General features: G+C 35.8%; 1 non-coding gene across 1 annotated transcript; it reads right to left on the minus strand.

Moving 5' to 3' along the window:
* Nucleotides 1-14127: 14127 nt before the first annotated feature.
* On the minus strand, nucleotides 14128-14234 carry LOC114046368. Its single transcript, XR_003569499.1, has one exon. It is a non-coding gene; the product is annotated as a U6 spliceosomal RNA (small nuclear RNA).
* Between the last annotated feature and the right edge of the window lie 3186 nt (nucleotides 14235-17420).

The following is a 17420-nucleotide window of genomic DNA, read 5'->3' on the forward strand; positions in this document are numbered from 1 at the left end:
CAAGTCATAATCCTTAAACTATTTCAACTTACTTAAGCCTCCACTTGTCTCTCCATCACTCTTTGGGTCATGTACAATTTTGGTTCTTCAGAGATTGTGGTATTTTGTGATTTACAGTTCTTTGGTTAAAAATAATATTAATAAGTTTTGGGTTGTTTTTTGCATACAAGGGGACAACCTAGGGCCATTGAAAGCCTTGAAAATTGTCTCAAGTGTGATCCATCCTGTTTTCATCTCTGTTTTTCTGAATTCTGTACCCAGCTCTTTGTCTGTTTTCAAAACTTGAAAATGATATAGGAATATATATATATATATATACACATATATATACACACATATATACATATATATGTAAAACACACACACACACACACATATATATATAAATCCCTATCTATACATATCTATCTATTCATCTATTTATCTATCTATAGATTAACTCAATAAACTGTTCATCTAACTACATTTTATATATTCTGGGCAATAGGCATCTAAAAATACATTTAGTTTTCCCCATATGAATTCTTCCCAGGCCAAGCTCTTTTGGTTGCCAGTGAATGTTACTAAGATTCTATGGCATTCTAGGGCTTGATTCAATGAAAACAATATCATTTGCAAATGAGGGAATTTTGAGGATTTCACAATCTACTGAGGAATCTTCTTCATCTGAGCTCTATATATACTCCATCAGTTGTGACTTTGGTGAATATCTTTGATGACCTTTTCTTTAACTTTAATAGAGATGCAATTACTTATTTAAAAAAAAGGTATTTGAAAAACGTTCATTTTCTTCAGAGCTATCTCTTTCAATCATTACTTTTCTTCTTCACTAAAAACATGTTAAAGTCTCTTTTCTACTCAAGTTAAATATCAGATAACATTCTAAAAAATTCAGCAACATCAAAAAATTGTGATTCTGCTCCTTCAGAATCATATAGAATCTCAAATAAAAAGAATGAATTTTAGAATCCAAAGGGGTTTTAGAAGTCACCTCATCCAAAATCCTACTATAGTCTGTAGAAGAGATGATTATTCAATTCTTTGTACATACATTTCTAGTAATAGTGAACTCAGTACCTCATAACATAGTTTATTCCACTGGTGAATAACTCTAATTGCTATAAAGTTCATACTTGTATTTAGGCAAAGTAAGAGAATCACAGACTCTTATAGTTGGAAGAGATGTTGGGCAGACCCTAACTCAGTACAACCGAATATATGAATAAGAATTCTATCCATAATAAACCCAAGAAGTATTAATTCAGACTTCTACCAAGGTAGAACCCACTCCCTTACAAAACAATTGATTCAACTTCAGAGTATAACTGTTAAAATTTGGCCCTTATCATGAGCCTACATTTCCCTCTTTGAAACTTTTACCCATTCTTCCTAGTTCTTTAGGTTCAGAAATTAAAAAAAAGTTTAATCTCTCTTCTGTAATATTTAATTACCTTTCAAATACTTGAAGACTACTATCAGGTTTAGTCTGTCTTCCCCAGGCTATCTCTATTCACTTAAGCCATTCATCATATGGTATGAATTCAGGAACTTCACTATGACAGTCACTGTCATTTGGACATTCTCCAGTTTAAAAATGTTTTTCCTAAAATGAGGGGATTAGAACTCACTAAAATGTGATCTTCAGGGCAGAATTCAGAATGATTTTCACCTTCTTGGGCCTCTGTGTTATATCTCTTTTTATAAGGCTTTAGATCTCATTCATTTTCTTGGCTGCCATATTTCAGTATCAAACTTGCATTCCACTAAACTCAACAGAAGCCTTTCATATAAATTCCTATTTAGCCAACCATATCCAGCTTACGCTTGTGAAGCTTTTTTTTTTGCCCTGAGAGTAAGTCTTTACCTTTATGTATATTAAATTTTATCTTGCCCCAGGATTATTATTAACTCAATTCCATTGGGGAAAAAAAGAAAAAAAAAGGAAGAAAAAAGACAATAAGGAGATAAAACAAAACAACAACAAAGAAAACAATAGCAACAATGTGTAGCTAGTAGAGGGTTGTATTTCGAGTCAAAATGTCCTTGATTCAACACTTGTCTCTGACATATATTATTTGTGTGCCCATTACCAAGTACGTCATTTAAACTTTTAGTAACCCATTCAACTCTCTAAGAATCTAATTTGTAGGAGAATTACTACAGATAACAGTAGACATTTCAATGGCCATTTAACATTTACAAAGTACTTTACATAAATTATCTTATTTGTCTTCCATTGATGGAATTCATATATATATATGCAGGACCCTAAATGAGATTAATTCACTTTACAGAAAGAATAGGGATAGGGATTAGACTTGAAATATCAGCACCTTTGCATTGACGGGTTAAGTGACTTGCCTAGGGTCACACAGCCTATATGTGTCAGAAGAGAAGCTTGAACTCAGATTTCCCTGCCATCAAAGCTAACTGTTTGCTATACCAGTGGAGTTAACTCATACAGAAATGGGGCCACTAAACTGTTTAGAAGGATCTGTATGGGTCATATATTGACTTGGAAAACCATATATTAATCTTTTCTATGTTTTCTTTTCCACTTTTATTTTGTTAGATGTTTCCCAATTATATTTTAATCTGGTTTGGGCCACACTTGGGAGTGTTGTGGGCTGCACGTGGGCCATGGGCCACGTTTGACACTTCTGCTCTATATCATGCTGCCTCTCATTTTAAGGAAACAAAAACTAACCTCAAAATACAAAAAAAAATAATGTAGAATAATGACTTAGTGGTTCCAGTTAAAATCAGAAATCTTAGATTCTGTTCGTGGTCCCTTCCCTCTCTTCTGTGAAACTGTTGCACGTCTCAGTGTATTCATTTCTCTCATTTATAAAAAGGCTATTCTAGTCCTTGCCACCTACCTACCTTGCAGGGATGCTGTGAGGATTAATGAGATCATTCCTATAAAGCATTTGAGTTCCTAGGAGATAGGTGATATAAAAATATGAGGCATTATTATTCTGTCATTCATATATTAGCTTTCTCACTCTTGAAAGACCTCAAGGTAAAATAAAAAAGAAACAAACCCAGACCCACTGTGAGAAATATCTAATGAGATCTGTTTTTTCAATAATTTTTCCATATTTAATTCTTGCAGTTCCAAGGGTTTAATATATTAAGAAGTTCATTTCAAATAATTTTAGAAGTCTTAACATAGAGACCTCCTGGCATTCCAATTGAATGTTTTTTTAACCTATCCAATGGGGATGTTTCAGGTTAGGTTGTGAGTGAACTGAGATGTATGAACATTCATTGAATCTGTTTGAAGTACAAGATCTGCTTTTTTGTTATATTAATAGATTGTCAAATTACAAAGGAGGTAGTATAATTGTGCAAGACTTATCACAGAGGGTCATTTAGAGGTACATACCTCAATTAAAATGAGGAAAGATTTCTTTCTTTTCTGTAACAAGTATTGACCCTAAATAACTGTGACAGTTGGGTCTATGCCTTTTGTCTGTACAATGATAGTATTTCATAGAGAAATTTCCTCCTCTGTTCTCTCAGAGCACCTTGTTGGATCTCTTGCACTTATCTTCTGTTATAGATCTCTGTAAGAAAGCCTTATCTCCCCTACTGGAGGATAAGCTATGTGAGAGCAGGGGTCATACCTTATCTTTGTATAATTCCTGGGGCCTAGCATATAGGCAGTGTTGAATAAATATTTGTTGAATCAATAAATGAAGGTTTTAATAGCTTTCTTTATTAGAATATGATTCTGGAAGGGGTGAAGACATGTGAAAGAATTATGAAATTCATTTATATTGCAGTTATATTATACTTAAAGTTAAATTCTAAGTAAAAAAAAATTGATTTTATATTTGTTATCTCTTGAGATATTTCACCTTTAATATAAGGTTCTCCAAATATGAAGTTCTCCAAACTTTACCTGTTTTCCTCAAATTAATTCACAAAGTTGTGCATATAGTAATGAGGAAGGGGAGCATACTGAATAGGGAGGTGTTCCAAATCACTTGGATCAATACTAAGGACATATAAATCAGGCCTGTATTGTAGGGATCCTTGAATGATGTTGGGTTTAAAAAAAAAGATCTCTAACGTCCCCTTTTAACTTTAATATTCTATGATTTGTTGGTTCTTTTTCTGGAATTGGGGTGTTAATATTAAAACAAAATAAACAAACAGAAAACCCTCTATCAAAAACCAGAAAATGCACAAGGATGTTATTTAGGAAAGGAGTGAGGTTCAAGTAACCTGACTACAGAAGATCCAGCTGTTGTGGAGCTGAGAAACAGCCCTCTTCCTGGAAAGTGGCTTTGGGATTATGCAGGGGGAAATGCAAGATGTTGTGCTCTGAAAGGACTACATGTTTTAAACACAGACTTCATGCAAAACTTCTATTTCTTAGCCATAAGGAGTATATATCCCTTCATATCCGCCCCTTATGGCAGATTGTAGTCTTTTTTCAAACAACCTATGTGTGAGAACCATAGTATAGTGGAAATAACTCACAGAGACAACATTTTGAGTGTGAGTTTGTAAAGGAGAATATTTTCCCATTTTTAGAGGTTCTTTATAGAACTGTAGGAAAAAAAATGACTCTAACTTATGTAGTATAGGGTAGGAGCACCAGAATAGGGTATGGGAATTCATTTTTAAATTTTGGACTGGCATGTTCCAAAGATTGAGGCAGGTCTGTAATGATTCTCTTCTGACAAAGTAATATAACCCCAAATTTTTTTTATGAAGACCTTAATTTCTTGGTGTCTCTTAGAATTGCTTTAGCTTTCATAGTCTTCTCTAGATTGGTTGTGACCATTGGCCCAGCAATAATGAGAAAGAGTACACTGATTAAGTTTGCTGTATCTAAATCTAAATCCCCTCCATAAGACTTACAAAGTGTTTTTTTTTCTAAAGACCATATCTGACCATGTTAAAACTGTATTTAAACAATAATACTAATGATAAAAATAACAATATTACATAATAAGTATGAAGTAATAATTATCTCATTACTCTATTAAGTCCAATTGCCTTTATGTTTTATTAGTCGTATTATTGTTTATTATGTCCTTAATAGGCCTTATTGCCTTTATGTCAAATAAAAGCTCTTCTTCTTGTCTTTTAAAGCCTTTAGCAACCTGGCCCTAACTTACCTTTCCAACCTTGTTATACATTACTTTGCTTCTTACATGCTGAAGTTCAGCCAAACTGGCCTTTTTGATGTTTCTCACACACGACACTTCATCTTCCAACACCTTCCCTTTGCCATGGTAGTCAATCATGCCTAGAATGCATCACGACATGTGCATTGCCATTCAGTATCAGTTGTATCCTTCAAAATTCAGCTCCAAAGCCACCTTCTCTATAAAGCTTTTCCCAATATCTTTTTATCTCCCCATAATTGTCTAATATTTGTATACTCATGCATCTACAAGTTGTCTTTCCCCTTTTCTACCCCTCATAGTATAATTTCCTTGACAGAAGGAATGGTTTCATTTTTCTCTTTTTATTCCATGTGCCTAGAACAGTGTCCAGAGAGTAGGCAATTAAAATAATTATTGATTGATTTTTAAAATTTTTATTTATTTTTATAATTGATTTATTGATTGAGAAGATGTTGGCGAAAAAATTCACCAACGTATTTTACTCATGATATAAAGCATCATGTAGTACTTATGGACATTTAAGAAAGCAAATAACAAACAGTTTAATCCAATGTCAGTTTTTTTTCCCAATTTTTCTTCTCAGTTGGAACTTACCTTCTATAGACTACAGCCTGGCATACTTCTTTCTCGTGCCTTCTTCTCTTTCTTCTTGGCCTTTCAATGGAATTCAATGTATTACAAGTAGCAAAATGAGTCTCAGAAGATGAAAAATAAATAAATATCTTAAAAGAAATAATCTTCAGCATTTCTAGGTAAAATTTTTTTTCTGGAAAGCAAATATCAAATGATGGTAACTTTAGGCTCATTTAAGTTTCCAACTGCTGTAAAGAAAACTGTAAAAATCAAAATGAAGAAATCAGATATTCAGATTTTCTGACTGTAGTAATTTCTCACCTTTCACTTACTCAAAAAGCTTCCTGTAATTTTAAGTTTTTGCCAAGTACATGTCTTTCAACTACCAACTTTCACACCTACAATATAATCCAGATGGAGAATTTATGCTTCTTGAATCCTGAAGGAGATCTAGGCTATGTTACACAGTGAAGATATTCAGGGCTGCACTTAGCCTGATATGAAGCTTAAAAAGTATAACAAAGTCCTTTTACTCTACATATTTAGTTCTTGTATCAAAATTGGCAGAGACCATGGTGTTTTCATTCGCTCTTCTGAGGAATTTGCCACCCTCCATTTTTCTCAACATCTAAATCCCACCCGACCCCCAAAGATGTATCCTTTGATCATGGGGAGTCCCCATAGGACACAACTATAAGAATGAAAGAATGTGAAAGTTGAACAGACTCAGCAGCATAAACATATGGAAGCTTTCTCCAGAGAGAGATTTTTCTTACTTCTAAGAATATGATTTTAAAGTCACCTGCATCTAAAACATCCCTTTAAAATGTTTTCTTTTCTATTCTTCTGATAGCTTTAAATTTAGGCACTTGTAGTATGTTTTCACATAAGGAAGAAAGGATGAAAGAAAGGGTGAAAAATCCATCAGGTGATATCATCATTATCAGCAGCAACAGCATCTCTATACTACTTTAAGATTTGCAGAGTACTTAATTTACCTAAATTCATTTAATTCTCACAATAACTTTTTGAATCAAATGCTATTTTTTCCCCATTTCAAAGATGGAGAAACTGAGGCAGAGAGAGGTTATGTTTCTTGTTCAGGGTAACATAATGAGAAAGTATCTCTCATTCTATCCTCATTCTATGAGGAAGGATTTGAACGCAAGTATTCCTGATTCCAAATCCTATATTATCTACTGTCTTGCTTTGCTGCCTAATTATGATCATTGATGTTGCTATATGTTACTGCTATTAATACTGACAAAGTTAGTTTTAACCAAAATTGTTATTATACTGTTATAGAAATGCTTGTTTTATTCCATAAATTAAAAATAAAAGAAATAAAAATAATTTAGAAATTGTTATAGTTCCTTTAAGTTGAGAAAATGCTTTCAAATACATTTTTTTTCATTTGAGTTAAGCCTTATTGTGTTGAATGTTTTGATTTCCACATTGATTTCAAAAAAGGATTTGAAAGAAGTGAAGTTTGCTTTAGGTTGCCATGAAAACTATGCTTGAGGGGATTGGGATAATTAATGGAGGGCCTTGTACCTAAACCATACTGAAGATTTCAGACTTCACATCATGGGAAATAGGGGAGCACTAAATATTATGGAGTAAGAGAAAACCACCATGAAAATGATGTTGGAAGAAATTTATCTTATTTGTGGAGCATGATTTGAAGTAGGGAGAGGGCAGAGGCAAGAGGACCAGTTGGGAGATTGTTGCTATAGTTATACACTTGCATTGTTTACTTTATATCTATTTTTTAAAAAGATTTGTTCCCTCAATTTTTAAAGTAACTTTAACTCCCCCAATTTTTCCTATTACTTTTTTTTCTGATACACTCTTGTACAATTCTGTACTTTTCAGTCAATTGTCTACTCTTCCCTAATAGAAATGGTTTGTACTGGTAAATAAAAAACAGTATTTCTTTTCCTACCTGGGTACCTCGTGGGGAGTCAGTCAACTAATATTTATTGATAACCTACCATCCGCAGAACATTTAGGAAGTCCCATGATGACAAATACAAAAAAAAATTAAAAATATAGTCTTCGCATAAAGACAAAGTTAGCCTGAATAGGTGTGGGTTTTAAACACTCCTTGAGATGGACTAAAAAGTCTGAAAGGTGCATTGTGAGAATGGGCTGACCAGAAACCTTTTTCCTAATGTCCTGCCACAGTACCTGAAATTCTCATGATCAGTGGCATGTCTTAAATTTCTCTGGAGACATTTAGTTTTAAAGTGTCACTGAATTAAGGCTGTATTGTAATGTGGGGTACTGGAAGAAGCATTTGATCTAAAGTGAGAGGATCTGCATTAAAGTTCCAGATCTGTCATTTATTATCTACATCACATTGGGCAATCATTTCTTCTATTTGGGCCTTGGTTTTATCATCTATAAAATGAGAAGGTTGGACAAGGTAGCATCTGAGGTCCTTGTTAGCTCAAAATTTAAGATTCTGTTAACAACACTAAAAATACAGCAGAATAGATAAACTTAAGTAGATCATGTATCAAAGTCCACTGTTAACAACCTGAGAAGTTAGCAGTGGACCCTTAGAAAATAGGACATAGAGCAGGTACCTTTTGAAGCATGGGGAATGATGTGTAAAAGGAGGAGGTAATGACTGAACAAGAATAAAACCTACTTCCCCAAGTATAGTTGTTGTTTGTCCTTCATTCTAGAAGAGGACCAATGACATCAGCAGGGTGATGTCTTGACTTGTAAGTGAATTGGATTTAAATAGGCAGAGCTGTGCAGAGTCATCAGCCTCACTCTCTCCTCCACAGTCATCTGAGTCCAGTGGCAAAACAAAGGTCAAGATGACTAGTGATTGCTCTGGGTAAGAGACCTTGACCTTTTTAAACTAAGGTGTTTTTCTGGTCTCAATTTATCTGAGCCAATGCCCATTTGGTAATTAAAGGCTAAGTAAGAATTGAGGCAAAAGATGGTCTAGTTTGCCTTCACAGAAGAATCAACCTAGGAAAGGAAGACCATTATAGTTTCTGGCCAGAACAGAAACAATTGCTATTTACACTCACTTTGAGCCATCAAAACCCAAATAATGAGCAAGTGAGGCTTGGGCTGGGATCTATTACTGGCCAACCAGTGAGAGCCAGAGGGATTTGGGTTTAAAGGCATAGTGAAGTAGCTCTATTTGGATCATAATGGGCTTTATCAAAGACTGGTTTTCCAGGACTATTTTTCAAGAAATCATAAATGAAAACTACATGACACAAAAGAGTTAATTTCCCCGTTTAAAAAACAAACAAACCAAACAAACAAACAAAAACCTCAATGATAGTATAAATAAAAGGGAAGAAAAGAAATCTAGCTCCCAAATCCCAAGGTACCTTGTGAAGTATAAGTAATCAAAATTTATATTTTTATTCCTTTGGAGAGATCACTCACATGTAAGGGTATGACTCCTCACAGGGACAGAGGGAGAAGAGGAGGAGAAGGAGGAAGAAATAACAGTATTGCTCAAAATGCAGTAAGAAGTGCTACAATGAAGCTCTGGAATAGCAATGATAGTTATAAGGTCAGCTGCAATAAAGGTAAGAAAACATGTCATAGGGGATACATTGTTGGATATGAAATTAGGAAGTGCTTCATTCAAATTTTGCCTTTAATACTGGAGTTCGAAACCAGGCAACTCATTAAAACTCTAACCCTCAGTTTCCACATATATAAAATAGAAATAATGATAGCCTTTACCTTACTGTGTTACCAGAATAAAATAAGGTATATAAAGTATTTCACAAGACTTGAAGAGCTTTATAAATGCCAGTTATTAGTAGTATGACAGTGGGGGTTTGAAACCAAAATGGAGCACAAGAAAGATTAAAAACAAAAACAACTTGGAGATTTTTCATAGGGCTAACATTAACTCAAGGATTTTTCAATCTAGTTCAGAACTGAAAATATGCACAAATGGTTCATGTTGGCAAATATTTAGTATATAGTGGGGATATTAATTTCTACTTTGTCCCAAGACTTTCTTTTACTGAATGTAACTGAACCCTTGCTTTTTATTTCTAAGGTCTTACATTTACTTTACTATTTTGTTTATTTGTATACAATTAGAGCGCTATAGGATGCTGGCTGTCATCTTGAATCAGGCCAGGAGTTGTTAAGGAAAACCAGAATTTTTTTTTCCCTATTTCTTCATCTTTAATGTCAGAAAATGAATTCCCATGCTAGGACATAGATGACAAGTGACTATCTCCATACATTGAATGCCATGAACAAATGATCTCCTCTTACTTGAATGTTTGACTTGAAAAGATATTAGTATGCCTCTACTCTAAAAAAAACTGAAATACATACACTGAATATTACATGTCTGGGAGGTAAAATCACTGCCTAAGTGGTGTTATCCACTCTGAATTCCAATAGCATTTACTACGTGTGCCACATATTTGGGTATTTAATACCCCTCTGGCCTTATCTAGCTATTTTGACTACATTTATTCTCCCTGATGATATGAGGTCAAATCTCACACTCCATCTGTATTCCTTATAGTGCCTAGTCCAGTGTTAATATTTCATTCCATAAGTGATTGATGAATTGCACTGAATGCATCTCCTTACCTAAATCAAGCGACTCAAAAGTTTATCCCAAAAAGACATTGATTCTTTAGTAAAGATTCTAAGATATAGCTTATGCATTTGGGTACATTCATAGACTTTGTCATTCATGAGAAATTACCTAGGTGTTGAGAGATTTTTATTCGTCAGAAGGATTAACATCTTAGTCCTATACTCTTCTACAGTGTATGTCTATCATTTTTGAAAGGATGAAAAATCTTAAATCTAGCTGCAGAGACACTTTTTTCATTTTTGACATGAATATGAAGGATACATGACATTTATTATCTGCCGGCAAAAAGAAAGGTCTGAGAAGTGGCAGATGAAATTTAGTGATAAACCTAAATATCTTTCCACCAGACTTTGAGGCTGCTGCTTTTTTTTTTCAAGCTATTTTTGTCACCAATGCTGTATGCTAAGCAAAAGTATTTCTAACACCATTAAAACGTTCTTCTCGCACTTCAAGTGCAAATGTTTATTTGCTCTTAGCGTTTTTTCTGAACAGAACAATTGTCTGAAAATAATGTCTGACATGTCTTTTCAGAGAAAGGTTAACAAGGAAGATGTATGACACAAAAAAAGTCTACTTGGGGAGCTCTTCACTTTTTAGGGGTAAAAAGGGGTTTAAAGTGGTTGAACTTCTTATGAGAAGTATGTGGCAGTGACAGGCTCCTTTTAAGACATGTTGCCCTTGAAGATTTGTGTAACCAGTTGAGGAACTGGTAAATGTTCCTGGTGAGGCCCGATTCCTTCTCTTAGAACACAAAAGAGATTAGGAGCTGGGAAATAATCTTCCCGGGCACCCTACTCTCTATTTTTCAAACTTTTCTTTTTCATCCTTTGGTGGTGATTGTTATTTTTGGCCAAGGCCATATAATGTCTAGTCCACTTTAATACATCTGAAAAAGTTTGTAGATGCAGGCTGCATTCTTATGTCTGGTTTCATTCCTGTAAGAGACATTTTAGACTGAAATGATGTAAGCTCATTTGATTTTCCCATTGAAACAATGTTATAACAAAAAGAAGGTTAACTATCTGACCAAGGACCTGAATGTCCAATGTTTTATAGAAATAGCCCTAATTATATTAAATCAGCTGTGATTGATATGTCTATACATCATAAGGTTTTCTAAAGTGTATATAAACTGATTAAGTGGAATAACAAAGTAAATTATAATTTAAAATTATATTTCACCTGACAGTTCCATGGTATATTATACAGAGTTCCTTTCTTACCTCACCATAATCCCTACCTTGTTTTTACTGTGACAATGTATTAGGTGATGAAACACTTTCACTGAGTTTATATTATTCCAAGTGACTTCTTTGGGGAAATTTTTCATATCTTTAAGGAAACTTAGGCTATACATTTAGTGCTTCTAGTACACTTTTGTGGCACAAGGGATAGAGTGCTGGGCCTAGAGTCAGGAAGACTCATCTTTTTGAGTTCAAATCTGGCCTCTGTCACTAGCTGTGTGACCCTGGGCAACTCCCTTAACCCTGTTTGCCTCAGTTCTTCCTTTCCAAAATTAACTGAAGAAGGAAATGGCCAACCACTCCAGTATCTTTGCCAAGAAAACCCCAAAAGGGGTCACAAAGAGATAGACATGACTGAAAAACAACTGTTCAACAAACAACAGGTAAGCTTTTTGAGAAGCCAGACCACGGATGTCTGTTTTGCTGTCTTCTTTTTCTCTTTGCAAATTTCCCTATTGCAGTCATAGGCTACAGAAATCAAGTTATTGTGCAGTTTTCAAGCTTCAAAAAACTAAAATTCTCTGCTTTCCTGAGCAGCCATTTCATCAACATTAGAATTTTCCTATCTACCTCAGTGTTATGCAAGACACATCTTTCATTAAGATACATGAACCAATCCTGATTTGCACTCAGGTTATTATTTTTGGATCCCTCGCTGCACTGCGGCCTGACAATATCAAAAAAGCAACAACAACAACAACAACAACAACAACAACAACATCAACAACAAAAGAAAAAAAAATCTCCTCAGATTTGGCTTGATTGTGGCCAAAACCAAAGCCTGCAGACCTGCATTTGATCCTGAATACACAAATTCAGAAGCTATTCCATATCAGCCATAGCTTCTGCTGTGTCTTCTGAATGATGAACTGTAGTATTCATTGGAGTACTACCTTTCTACTTATTATTTTATTAAAAATATTTTTCATGATATAATCCCATGACTATACTTATAGAGATGAAATATATATTACTAAGAAGTGATATGTGATTTTAAGTAAATATGCCAGAATTTCTATCTCTGAATAAATTTTAACCCTTTCAATGTAGTCACTTTGAGAAGATATACACTTATTCCAATGATATTTTCATTGCTGAAAGCATCTTTGGAATATTTTTTTTTGGGCATTGCATCCATAACCACTATATCACATGAGGAAATTAGGTTTGTTGTTTTATCTTCCTCAGGTTGATCTTGACCTTGAGAGACCTGGAACTACACAGAGGCAGATAGGCACTATAGAATCAGAATACACTTGTATTTCAGAGGAAAAATTTCACAGAACTTACCAGAGGGGAGATTGATTATTTCATTTTTGTTTTCTCTTAACATGGATATTCTTATATGAATCTGGGGAATATAAATTTCTGAGGAGTAATGATTTCCTATATTTAATAATGTCTTAAAATAGCTGAATTGTCAGTGCTAAATTTCTTATGACCAGACTTGTGTATATATATGTATGGGCACACACAATTCAGACAATTGTTCTATTCAAAGAAACCCTAAGAGCAAATAATCATTTGTACTTGAAGTGTAACAAATATTTTAATGTTGTTAAAAATGATTTTGCTTTGGGGGGCAGCTAGGTGGTGCAGTGGATAGAGCACCGGCCCTATAGTCAGGAAGGCCTGAGTTCCAATCCGGCTTCAGACGCATAACACTCACTAGCCGTGTGACTCTGGGCAAGTCACTTAACCCCATTGCCTAGCGCCCCCCCCAAAAAAATTGCTTTGCATATGGTGGTGATGGCAAATATGACAGCATGGTATAGAAGAATTAACTCTCTGGGCCTCATGAAAAGCTCTAAAAGGTTAAATTACAGCAGACCTGAAACATTTTTTTCTTTTTCTTTTTTTTGCAAAATGCAGGAAATGTGTCCTCAATTTTGGGTGGTAGTGGTAGGAAATGAAGACATTGAAAGACTGTTGTGGGGTTGGGGGCAAAGTGTTCATTCCTGTATATAATCTGTTAGTTCCCAATCCAATACAATCTGATGCAATTAAATCTAATTCAACTCAATTTGATCAAATGTAGTCCAGTAAGTATTTATTAAGGATCTACTGTATGCACAGCAGGTACTAGATCCTAGAGATAGAAAGACAATATGAAAAATAATATTTGTCCTCAAGGAGTCAAGATTGCAGTGCTAGGGAACAGCATGTACATAGATAAGCATATACATAATGATCCGAGGAGGGAGGGAGTACTAATAGTTAGAGATAATACAAATAGGTACTGTAGGATATAGCACATGAACCGAGCCTCTTCTTCTCTGCCTACTGGGTTTCCTGGATTCCTTTAAGTCCAAATAAAGTCCTGTCTCCTACAGGAAAACTTTCTTTATCCCTCTTAATTCCAATGCCTTCTCTTTATTTTATTATTTCCTATCAATCCTGTATATAGTTTGTTTACATATATTTGTTTGCTTATTGTCTGCCTCATTAGATTATCAGCTCTTGGAGAGCAGGGTCTGTCTTTTGCTTCTTGTACACCTAGCACATAGTAGGAGCTTAAAGAAATGTTTATTGACTGACTGACTGATTTTTTTTAATATGGAACAGCTTCATGAATTTGTGTGTCATCTTTGTGCAGGGACCATGCTAATCTTCTCTCTATCTTTCCAATTTTAATATATTTGCTGCCAAAGTGAGCACCTGACTTAATGAAGGAAGTCAGTGATTCCAAGAGCTAAAGTTAAGGAGGAAATATAGAAGAGGAATAGTCAACAACTTTTGCAAAGCCATGGAAGTGAGAAATGGAAATGGCAAATAGTTCAATTTATCTGAAACAGACTGTGTCAAGCCTGGAAGTGTTGCTGCAATCAGTGTTTTCCATTTCAAACTGAGAATTTTCTTTTTATTCTGGAAGTAATAGGGAACCACTGCAGCTCCCTCAGCAATGAAGTAGTAGAATAACCAGACAAGTTTTAGAAATATTATTTTAGCAGCTATGGAGAGGATTGGTTGAAAAGGAGTGAGACTAAAAACTGAGAATCCAATTAGGATGTTACTATTGTAGAAGAGATAACAAGGACCTGAAATAAAATGTTGAGAATTGGACAAATGGAGATATGTGGTTCATGTAGACTTGAAATAGACCTAGCAGCTAATTAGCTATAGAGGAGGGGGTAAAGCAAAGGGACAAGGGTAACTCCAATGTTGCAGACTTAGGTCCCTAGATGAATGGTAGGAGCCTTGGCAAGAACAGGAGATTTTGAAGGAGGGATGGGCTTGGAGGCTGTTGGAGTAAGATAACAAATTCTGATCCGGTCATGTCAAATCTTCATTGATTGTGTAACATTAAGGCGGAAACAATAGGAAGACTATAGAGGGGGTTTTGGAGGGAGGGTTTGGGATGAAGTATGGGAACTCACTACTGAGTTTCAAAGGCAGTGGGAACTTACCTAATTACTTGGTCCAACCCAGGAAACTAGGTTGAGAAGCATTCTAACTCTAATCTTGAAATGAATACGTAGGGATGGAGTGAGACTAAATGGTAGAGGGAAGGGGGATCAGCAGAGGATACACTGTTTCTGAACCACCTGTTCTTTCCCTCTCCCCTACCTCAGTTTAAGTGTGGACACAAGTCCCCAGCTCTTCTGCTCTCATTAATGAAAGGGGGGATTACAGTAGCTGCCTCCAATGAAAGGCTGACCCTGAATAGTCAATAAATATTTATTAAGCACCTACTATGTGCCAGACATTTAGGGGCTTAGGACAGCTAGGGGCGCAGTGAGCACTGAGACTGGAGTCAGGAAGGTCTAAGTACAAATTTGGCCTCAGACACTTGGTAGCTGTGTGACCCTGGGCTAGTCACATACCCTCTGTTTGCCTCAGTTTCATCAGCCACAAAATGGGGATCGTAATGGCACCTATTCCCCAAGGTTATTGTGAGGATTAAGTGAGATAATAATTATAAAGCACTTAACACAGTGCTTGGCATATAGTCAGTGTTATATAAATGTCAGTTTTTATTATCATTAAGCACTGCAGATACAAATACAACAAATAAAGGTAACTTCTGCCCTCAAAGAGCTCATAATCTAATGGTGGGAAGATATACAAAAGGAAGCTGAAAAGTAGGAATTGGATGGGCACCACCGAGTAGCCAGCTCAGGGAATCTCTATGAGTTGAAACTAGGCGGAACATTAATGTAAAATGAAGTGCAACCTGCAAAGTTCTGAGTCTTACATGAAAGAAGGCTTTGGGAGAAATTTAATGTTTCACCTTCCAGGTCCCCAGTCAGAGGGGAAAGGCAAGTGACTGTGCTGAGGTGCCGAGTATCAAAGCTGAATCCTCCCAATCTATCTTTCTCTGGAGATGGAGGTCCTTGCTCCCATGGTCTTCCACTCTTGGTCTCTATTCAGTCCAGACCTCCTGGGTGCTCTAAGGCCAGGCCAGACAAGATTATTGAAGTTTTATTTTATTTAAATTTTATTGTAGTTGTTATTGAAACCCCAGATGAAGTGCAAGCCAGAAGAGAAGCAACACTGAAGGCTGCTTCCCCTCCCAACCTTACCTTCTTGCCTGAGAATGGAGCTTCTTTCTTACCCAGATATCTATCAGTTAGAGAACTTGCTATTGTCATCACTACCTCCTGCCCCCTGACTTCAGCTTACTTTGGTAGGCACCCAGGTTTTTCGATCTAAGCTGGACTTGCAAAAAGAGATGTCTGGCTCAGATTGCCCCAAATGTTACAGGTATGGGTGGATGAACCTTGTTTCCTTGAGGGATCTACAAAGCTGGAGACCCTTATTCTCCCATCTTTACCCTCCAGTGTATGGATCTGTGGGGGCCGCCCCTCCATGCCTGTGGGCCCAGGTGCTCTCTAAACTTGGCCTGGCCTGAAATTAAGCCCCACTTACTCTGCCCCACTTGTAGCTCTGAGGAATAGCTGCCAATGTTGAATAGAAGATTTCTGAGTACTGTGAGTGATCATGCCAATTGCTGATAAGAAAGCAGAAACAATAACACATTTCTTGCCCTCATTGAGCTTCAAATATAGTTGGGGAAATGAGACATACACATATGAAACATTTAAATAACAAAACAACCCAGTATGTGTTCGTGTCAAAATGACTGGCATATGCAATAAGTACTGAGGAGTTCAGAGAAGAAACAAATCAATGTGGGCTGGACTAGGTTCAGGAACACTTTATGAAGGAGGTGGAATGTAAGCTTTAATAAGAAATACAAGTCTTGATATGAGCCTCCTTGTTTCTGAAAACTTGCTAAGCACAGCTGGTACCTGATAGGGAAGAGGATGGAGTAGGAGGACTGACAGAATTGTTAGGTATAAAAGGGAAATTTCAAGAAAAAAGATTATAAATTATTTTTCATGAAGAAATATTTCCTTAAAGTTATCACTGAGATGTTGTTAAAACATTTTAAACAAAGAATGGGACATTATCTCTCATTTTTTGTACTGGGGTACAAGAGAACTGGGTTCTAGTTTGGACTCTGTGATAAAATAGATTTGAAGATATTACTATCCTCGTTTTGCCAATGGAATAACTAGGACTTGCAGTAGATAAGCAACCTACTCAGGGCCACTCAGCTTGGGAGAGGAAGGAAAAAGCATTTAAGTACTTACTACGTGTCTGGCCCTGTGCTAAGGAGGGATACAAATAAAAGCAAAAAGACAGCCCCTGCCCTTGAACAGCTCCAAATTTAATTGGGAGACAACATGAAGATAATTGTATAAACAAGCTATATACAAGATGAATTGAAAATAATCAACAAGGGGAAGGTAGTGGAACTGAAAGGAGTCAAGAAGGGCTTCCTATAGAAAGATAGATTTTTAGCTTTGACTTGAAGGAAGCCAGGAAAGCAGGGAAGTG

The sequence above is a fragment of the Vombatus ursinus genome, unplaced genomic scaffold (genome assembly GCF_900497805.2).
Source record: "Vombatus ursinus unplaced genomic scaffold, bare-nosed wombat genome assembly UNPS02014781.1, whole genome shotgun sequence".
NCBI classification, from domain to species: Eukaryota; Metazoa; Chordata; class Mammalia; order Diprotodontia; family Vombatidae; genus Vombatus; species Vombatus ursinus.